Genomic DNA, 8,971 nt, shown 5'->3' with positions numbered 1-8,971 from the left:
GCTGCTTTTGAGCATTTCTGCAGTGCTTGCCGCGTTTTTGGACATGCGTTTTTTACCGCGATATGCGTTTTGTGTTTTTTCTCTACGCTGTATATAGCTGGTTGTTAAGGAGGGGGCTGGGAAGCCGGCCGCCGTGTCCTTAACAACCGACGAGTCAACAGCTGTCAGCGGGCTTCCCCGCTGAATGTAAAAAAAAAAAAAAAGAATTGCTGGTTAAAAAAATATATTGTGAAAAAAAAGTGTAGGGTCCCTGCATTTCTGCAAAATGCTTCAAAAAACACATTAGTGTGAATAGAGCCTTAAACCCCACTGAAAATCTGTGGAATGACTTGAAGACTGCAGTCCACAAATGGTCACCATCAAATCTAACTTAAACAGCTCTGCAAAGAAGAGCGGGCAAATATACTAAAGGCTGTAATTAAAGTAAAAGGTGTTTCAACAAAATACTGACACAAGGGGGTGATCCTTTTTCCAGCTTATTGATTCTGTTTTTTTATTTTTTCTGACATGTTGGTGTTATATCTTTCACTTGGATGTTATAAGTTGCACTAGTAAATATAGCTGGATAAAACAAAAACTGTGTCTGTCTTAATTTCAGGCTGCAAAGCAACAAAATGTGATTCTATACTCCATTGTAAATACATTTTAACCACTTGCTTACCGGGCACTTATACCCCCTTTCTGACTAGGCCGATTTCCAGCTAAGCAATGAGAGACTAATAGTGCCCGCAGCCATTCACATGTAATCAGCAGTGAGTACCTTCGGATGAGCGTTTCTGGACGCAGTTTACTTCCATGGCTGATCATACAGTAATTGTTGCCTGATTATATGTGAATGGCTATGGGTGCTTTCAGCCTCTCATTGTTTTTATGAGGCTTTCCACACGCAGAAACCTTGCTGAATCTCCTGCAGAAATTTTGTAGTCTGCCCCTACATGCAAATGTGAATGAGGCCTACTTTTTTTTTTTTTTTAATACTTTCCACATTTGTTCGTGCATGTGCGGCTGGAGAACTGGTTCCAGTGACATTATCTGCTGCTTCGATTGGCAGGCAGGAATGGCCAGATTTAAGGGGAGAGGTTTTTCCCTCCACGTTTGGGCATTGGATCATCACCACTGGCAGAGTGGGGAGGGAAAGTATTCAGATTCCCCTAAATTTTTCACTCTTTGTTATATTGCAGCCATTTGCTAAAATCACTTAAGTTCATTTTTTTTCCTCATTAATGTACACACAGCACCCCATATTGACAGAAAAACACAGAATTGTTGACATTTTTACAGATTTATTAAAAAAGAAAAACTGAAATATCACATGGTCCTAAGTATTCAGACCCTTTGCTCAGTATTTAGTAGAAGCACCCTTTTGATCTAATACAGCCATGAGTCTTTTTGGGAAAGATGCAACAAGTTTTTCACACCTGGATTTGGGGATCCTCTGCCATTCCTCCTCTCCAGTTCTGTCAGGTTGGATGGTAAACGTTGGTGGACAGCCATTTTTAGGTCTCTCCAGAGATGCTCAATTGGGTTTAAGTCAGGGCTCTGGCTGGGCCATTCAAGAACAGTCACGGAGTTGTTGTGAAGCCACTCCTTCATTATTTTAGCTGTGTGCTTAGGGTCATTGTCTTGTTGGGAGGTAAACCTTTGGCCCAGTCTGAGGTCCTGAGCACTCTGGAGAAGGTTTTCGTCCAGGATATCCCTGTACTTGGCTGCATTCATCTTTCCCTCAATTGCAACCAGTCGTCCTGTCCCTGCAGCTGAAAAACACCCCCACAGCATGATGCTGTCACCACCATGCTTCACTGTTGGGACTGTATTGGACAGGTGAGCAGTGCCTGGTTTTCTCCACACATACCGCTTAGAATTAGGGCAAAAAAGTTCAATCTTGGTCTCATCAGACCAGAGAATCTTATTTCTCACCATCTTGGAGTCCTTCAGGTGTTTTTTAGCAAAATCCATGCGGGCTTTTATGTGTCTTGCACTGAGGAGAGGCTTCCGTTGGGCCACTCTGCCATACAGCCCCGACTGGTGGAGGGCTGCAGTGATGGTTGACTTTCTACAAGTTTCTCCCATCTCCCGACTGCATCTCTGGAGCTCAGCCACAGTGATCTTTGGGTTCTTCTTTACCTCTTTCACCAAGGCCCTTCTCCCCCGATAGCTCAATTTGGCCGGATGGCCAGCTCTAGGAAGGGTTCTGGTCGTCCCAAACGTCTTCCATTTAAGGATTATGGAGGCCACTGTGCTCTTAGGAACCTTAAGTGCAGCAGAAATTTTTTTGTAACCTTGGCCAGGTCTGTGCCTTGCCACAATTCTGTCTCTGAGCTCTTCAGGCAGTTCCTTTGACCTCATGATTCTCATTTTCTCTGACATGCACTGTGAGCCGTAAGGTCTTATATAAACAGGTGTGTGGCTTTCCTAATCAAGTCCAATCAGTATAATCAAACACAGCTGGACTCAAATGAAGGTGTAGAACCATCTCAAGGATGATCAGAAGAAATGGACAGCACCTGATTTAAATATATGAGTGTCACAGCAAAGGGTCTGAATACTTAGGACCATGTGATATTTCAGTTTTTCTTTTTTAATAAATCTGCAAAAATGTCAACAATTCTGTGTTTTTCTGTCAATATGGGGTGCTGTGTGTACATTAATGAGGAAACAAATGAACTTAAAGCGGAGCGCTGCCGAAAATTTTTTTTTTAAAAGTCAGCAGCTACAAATACTGCAGTTGCTGACTTTTAAAACATGTACACTTACCTGTCCAGGGCGCCCGCGATGTCGGCACCCGAGGCCGAAGCGTCTCTCCGTCCTCGGGTGCTGCCGCCTCCATCTTCGGTAAGGGAATCAGGAAGTGAAGCCGTGCGGCTTCACTTCCCGGTTCCCTACTGCGCATGCGCGAGTCGCGCAGCGCAATACGGATGGTCCCTGCTGCCTCTGGGACCCGTGTGTTTCCCAGCAGGCAGTGGGGAGGGAGCAGGAAGTGGCGTAAATAACCGCAGATTCTGCGGCTATCTATGCCGGAAGTGGGTACAGATACCTGTAATATACAGGTATCTGTACCCCCCTCCCCCCTGAAAGGTGCCAACTGTGTCACCGGAGGGGGGGAGGAATCTGATGAGTGGAAGTACCACTTTTGGGTGGAACTCCACTTTAAATGATTTTAGCAAATGGCTGCAATATAACAAAGAGTGAAAAATTTAAGGGGGTCCGAATACTTTCCGTCCCCACTGTATATTATTTTCTTGTGTAAGTGAGAGCCCCTTTCTCTTCACTTTGGACCAATGGGACATTTTGAGATTTGAGTTTATGATGCTTTTATTGTTACCTTAGGTCCCCTATTTTATACTTGGAGACTTGGCATGGTGCCCGCAATTGGAAACCATAGAGGAAACTGGGTGTTGGGGGGCACATCTGTATCCATCTGCATTCGCAATCTTCCTTCTTTCTCTCTCTCCGGCTACAGAAACAGGTGTTTTAAGTTTTAATTGAAAAAGAAATACCCTCCTTGTTATGGAGGGTACACACAAGACAAGAATGGCATCACAGACAAGTATGCTCCAAAATAGTATAAAAGAGTATAAATCTTTATTACAACATCATTGTTTATGAAAAAAAAAGTGTTAAAAAGCATTGCCGCTAAAACATTACACAAGGACCACAGCATAAATGTGGGAGTATAACCTTCATATTATGTATGAGCTACAGAGACAAATGACGCATTTCGAATGAGATATTATGTAGATCATGGGTGCTCAACCTGTGGCCCTCCAGGTGTTGCGGAACTACAAGTCCCATGAGGCATTGCAAGCCACTGACAATTACAAGCATGTTTTCCAAAGACAGAGGCATGATGAGAGATGGATGGATGGATCAGATCCTCTCCATATGAAGACATCAGACAGGGCACTGCAGCATCTTCACCAACCAGGATACATCCGAGGCAGCCACCGCAAGCAACGGGGAGCAGTGAGTTCCACTTAAAGCATTACAGGCCCATTACCCCTGCAGGGGTACCAGGAGTCGGTGAGTAGGAAATCAGAAGGGGGAGCACAAAAGTCACCTGGCAACAATTTATGCACAAAAGTCACCCCTGTAAATTCCTGACCTGATACAGTGATAAACTTATGGGACTATTGCACTTTATTGTGACTCAACCTGTTGCAGCATATGCTGGATCCAGATCTCACTATATGAACTGTAGTGCATCTATATGGTTCACACTCCAAGTTTGATGTATGTACATTTGAGGCTGATGCAGAAATACATATCCTTGGGATCAATATACACCACTGCGATGCATACACTGTAGCATATATTTCAGATGTACTGTAACACTTGAGGTGCATCCAAGTGGTTGGTATATCTTAAAGGTTTGAAGTGTACCTAACTGGCTGAGTGCTTATCATTGCTATATACAGTTGTTATAGTGCAAATTGATTATTCTGGGAATATTGCACTCATTCAGGTACTTTACCTATACAATATTTCTGTTATAACTTATATATTATATTGTATTTATATATACACACAACAACAATACCTATTTTGCAGGAGACTCAGAAACGCCTCCTACCCATTCCCACTAGCTACCAACTATTGGGATATTCCCTCTTCATATACTGATTGAGGTGATATGTACATTGGTGTGTAAGACTATAATAATATAAAACCACCTCTAAGGTTTTTTCCTGTATATGCTTAGCAAATCAGGTTTTCCAGGTAGCACTATTCCTCTCTTGAATACCAATAATGGGGAACTATTCCTCCTGTTAATATTAAGAAAGTGGCACTATTCATCTCTCTAAAGCCAAAGATGGGGCATGGTTTACTCCCACTGATCCCAGGGTGTCTTCTTCTCTCAATTTCCACAGTCTAGCCCCCACTAAAGTCTGGGCAATAAACTGGCCCTTTGTTTAAAAAGCTTGGAGACCCCTGATCTAGAAGAACAAAATGCATGCCTTCGTTCCTGCCTCCTGAAGAAGTGGGTTATACCGCAAAACATGTAGAGAATTACACTATGTGTGGAGATCTTTTATTCCTTGTTTTGTACTATACACAAGGTTCTGGGGTGCTAGATCTATGTATATATAGTTGCCAAGAGAAACACTCTCCATGGTTTGAGAGGCTATGTTTTTACTGCATTTGTATATACAGTATTTATTGGTGATTTTAAACTTGTATGTAATAAAACTTTTGAGACAGCATTGTGGCAGGGCCATCTTAATAGCATCATGGGCCCCTGGGCAAAATAATGTACTGGGGCCCCTACCAGCCTGCCCCAATTTACGTACCTACTCTCAAGAATTAAAGTATAAATAGTTGATAGAATTAAACATATATTTATTAGTACTTTCAATACAATCAATTTTAAACAATAAGAAAACATGCCATTAAACAAGGACTAATCAACACAAAGGGCACAGTAGAAGGGGGGTTGGCGGGGCGGACAGAAGGGCACAGTACAGGGGGAGTCAGGAAGGCACAATATTGGGATCAGGAGGGCGCAGTACAGTTTATGGGACACTGCCTGGGCAACACGGCCATCCCGGGACAGCTTAGTAAAAAAGCGTCTCGCCAAATTGACAGTTGGCAAATATGATGTAATGCAAGATTATCATTGCATTAAGACAGCCCTGCATTGTGTTATGTGTGGATGGCATACCGAGAAAGTCCATTTTCATTTCTACTAAATACTTTTCTTTCCAGAGAACTTTTCCTGCATTTGGAAAATCTAAACATAGGAGTGTCAGTGTAAATGAAGCCAAGCTGGTAATTTACAATATGAATTTCAACCAGTTCCTGATGAATGGGCCAAATTCGCTTAGTAGGTGGCCCTGCTGGCTTCCTCCTGCCTGACATTTTCAATGAAAGGAACCAAGCTAAAAAGTATCAGCTGAACAGTGGCTGCATCCAATCAGTCCAATAGGACTACATAAGGGTCCCTTCACATTGATGCCTTCTTGCTGTGTTTTTACCTTGCTAACAACGCAATAAAAATATTTCCATTTAAATCCTAAGGGATTCTGCACACCCCTGTGCTGTGGGTGCATTGCACTTTGAAAAATCCTGCATGCTGCATTCAAAATGACACCAAAAACGCAGCTCCCCATTGAAATGAATGGAAAACATGGCAAAAAACGCATCAAAATCGCACCACAGTTGCATTTTGGTGCATTTTTTGAGTCACATGTCCATGTTTCAAAAGTGCATGCTGTTATTAGGGCCACTTATGTGAACTTGATCATCAATACCCGGAACCAGGTGGGGACTGCGGTCATGTGAGACTCATACACAATATTAGATTTTCTGTAGATTTTTGTCTTCAGATTTATCAAAACCATGTAGGGCAAGGGCCTGCCTGATTGCATACAAATTGAAACTCTTAAGGTTTGACCTCATATTATCTGGTTTTGGTAAATAAAAGACAAAAATCTGCAGAAAATCTAATAGTGCGTATGGGGTTTAAGACAATTCTCTGACTTCCTCAGGCTTCTCAGAGAGTTCATATAGGATAAAAAGCAAGGTGCGGCAAAAACTAAGTGCAGCAGAAGATGCAACAAATGGTATATTTTAGGGTTTATCGGTGCCGATACTAGGCATTTTCGCAAGTATCGGTACTCGCGAAAATGCTCCGATACCCTAACCCAATACCGGAAGTGATGTGAACTGGACACATCAGTCGCAGGCTGTCCGCTACATCTGTGCTAGGATCGGGGCTTTGTGATAACGTGTCTCCCTGCGTGCAGTGCAGTGACAAGGGAGATGGCGGCGTCCCGGCTAGTACGGTCAGGGACGGGAGGGGGGCCTCGGAAGGTATTCTGCACTTTCTCTGACCTGACCCTGATGCCTGGATCCCGACACCCCCGGATGATCTGGCTGCAGAAGCTTGCAGTGGGGGATGTCTGTGCTAGGGCCGGCCACTTCACATTAGTACAACAACGGTAAGGCATGTGCACTATGTAGCTTTTAAGGGAGGGGGGAGAAGATGAAGGCAGTAGAGGAGGTGTGACCACGAGTCAGAGTTGAGGAGGGGTGGATGGGGGATCATGTGGATGAGAATACAATGGAAAGGAGTGGAGGAGGAAAACTGAACCCTGCACTCTGCATGTAATGTGCCTGGACCCTGCACTCTGCATGTAATGTGCCTGGACCCTGCACTCTGCATGTAATGTGCCTGGACCCTGCCCTCCAAACCCCCTGTACTGTGCCCACCAGCTGCCACCTCTGTTCCCATGTGTCCCAATGACCCTCCCAAACCCACCATCTTCCCCTAGCGATCAAAGCCTTTTCCATCCCAACTCTCCCACCCTACAGTCCCTATTTTACCCAGCACTCAACTACCCTGCCCTCACTAACCCCTCTACTCCCCCCCAGCCCTCACCCAACTCCCTAACAACCTTCCCGCTCCCAAACGACCTCCAACCTACTCTTCCTAGGCAATAAGTATCGATAATTGGTATCGGTGAGTACTCGGTCTTAAAAAAGTGGCATCGGTGCATCCCTAGTATATTTAATTAAAATCAGCCAATTGGCTACTCACACTTTTATAAAAATCAATAGGCATATAACAGTATAACACTTTGGTCACTCAGCGGATCCCTGGTGGATGGTGGTGTGTAGATGTTGACATGAGAGGAGAGGAACAACCGGCTGGACATCCGTCCCGTCATCTCGGAACCAGTATGGAATGCACTCAGAGAAACATCGGAAGTGACGTCAGAACATGGAGATAACATTTCCAAGTATCCGCTTCTTCATCAGATCTAAATGGGTAGAGATCAATAGCCGTTTAGATCTGATGAAGAAGCGGATGCTTTGAAACGTTATCTCCATAGAAGACACTTCACGGCGCTTTACGACTGGCTGCGATGTACATTGTGCTAGTTCTCGGTTACCCGTGGCAACTGCATTACTTCTCCTGCTATGCTTGCCAAGTAGACCATTTTATAGTAGCTTTGCTTCATACCCCACATGTGCTTTACTGACCCTAGTTCATTTGATACACCAGGAACCATCATGCACCCGTTTAACTTTAGACCAAGCTTAGAACAGTTGATGCAACTTTACTTAAAGTCTTGGCCATACAGTTCAACTTGAACAAAAACATTAAAATGCCCCTATCTACCTCTAATTGGCTGCCCAGGCATACCTCCAAAAAGGTAGTAGTCCAGTTTAGGTATTCTCCAAGTCCTGATTGATCTCCTGATCTCAGGTGCCTCTGAGGGGCTGCAAGGTGCAGCAGTCCTCCAACACATTCACGGCATGTATGGCTAAGAGTGACTCCCCAGACCTCAGCCTGCCCCTTTTTAATATCACAGGTGGGTAGTTTGGATCCAAAAAGCCCGGAAACAGATGCACACAAGTTACCTCTTTCCCCCATCTTGGGCCAGCCACTAACTGAAATAACATTATGTAGGCGACCTGCCTACATGCCAACCAGAAAGCACACCGGAAACGCGTGTGCGTTTTAACTCATTTTTTCAACGGAGCAGTGTGAAAGCACCTTAAAGAGGAGTTCCAGCCTGTACAAAAATGTTATAGTCAACAGCTACAAATACTGCAGCTGCTGGCTTTTAATACAAGGACATTTACCTGTCCAGGTATCCCATGATGTCGGCACCCGAGCCAATCCATCCATCGACTCCGGGTGCAGGCGCCGGCATCCTTACTAAAGGAAAAGATAAGATAAATACTTTATTGTCATTGCAATGCAAATTACAATGAAATTCTATAAAAGCTCCACACATATATAAACATATAACAAACTCAACATAGGTTTGCCCCCCCCCCCCCCATATAAAAAGCCTAAAAAGAACCACCGCAGCAAAGCCCAGCCTTGCGGCTTCATGGCTGTTTCCTACTGCGCATGCGCACATCGTGCTGCGCTTTCTGAATGGTTCCACTGTCTTCTGTGACCTGTGTGTCTCCCAGAAGGCAGCGGGGGGAGGGGGGGGGTCGGAAATTTCGTAGATCG

Source organism: Aquarana catesbeiana, linkage group LG09 (assembly GCF_042186555.1).
Source record: "Aquarana catesbeiana isolate 2022-GZ linkage group LG09, ASM4218655v1, whole genome shotgun sequence".
Taxonomy (NCBI): domain Eukaryota; kingdom Metazoa; phylum Chordata; class Amphibia; order Anura; family Ranidae; genus Aquarana; species Aquarana catesbeiana.
The sequence above is the reverse complement of the archived record's forward strand: the minus strand, read 5'-3'. Positions refer to the sequence as shown.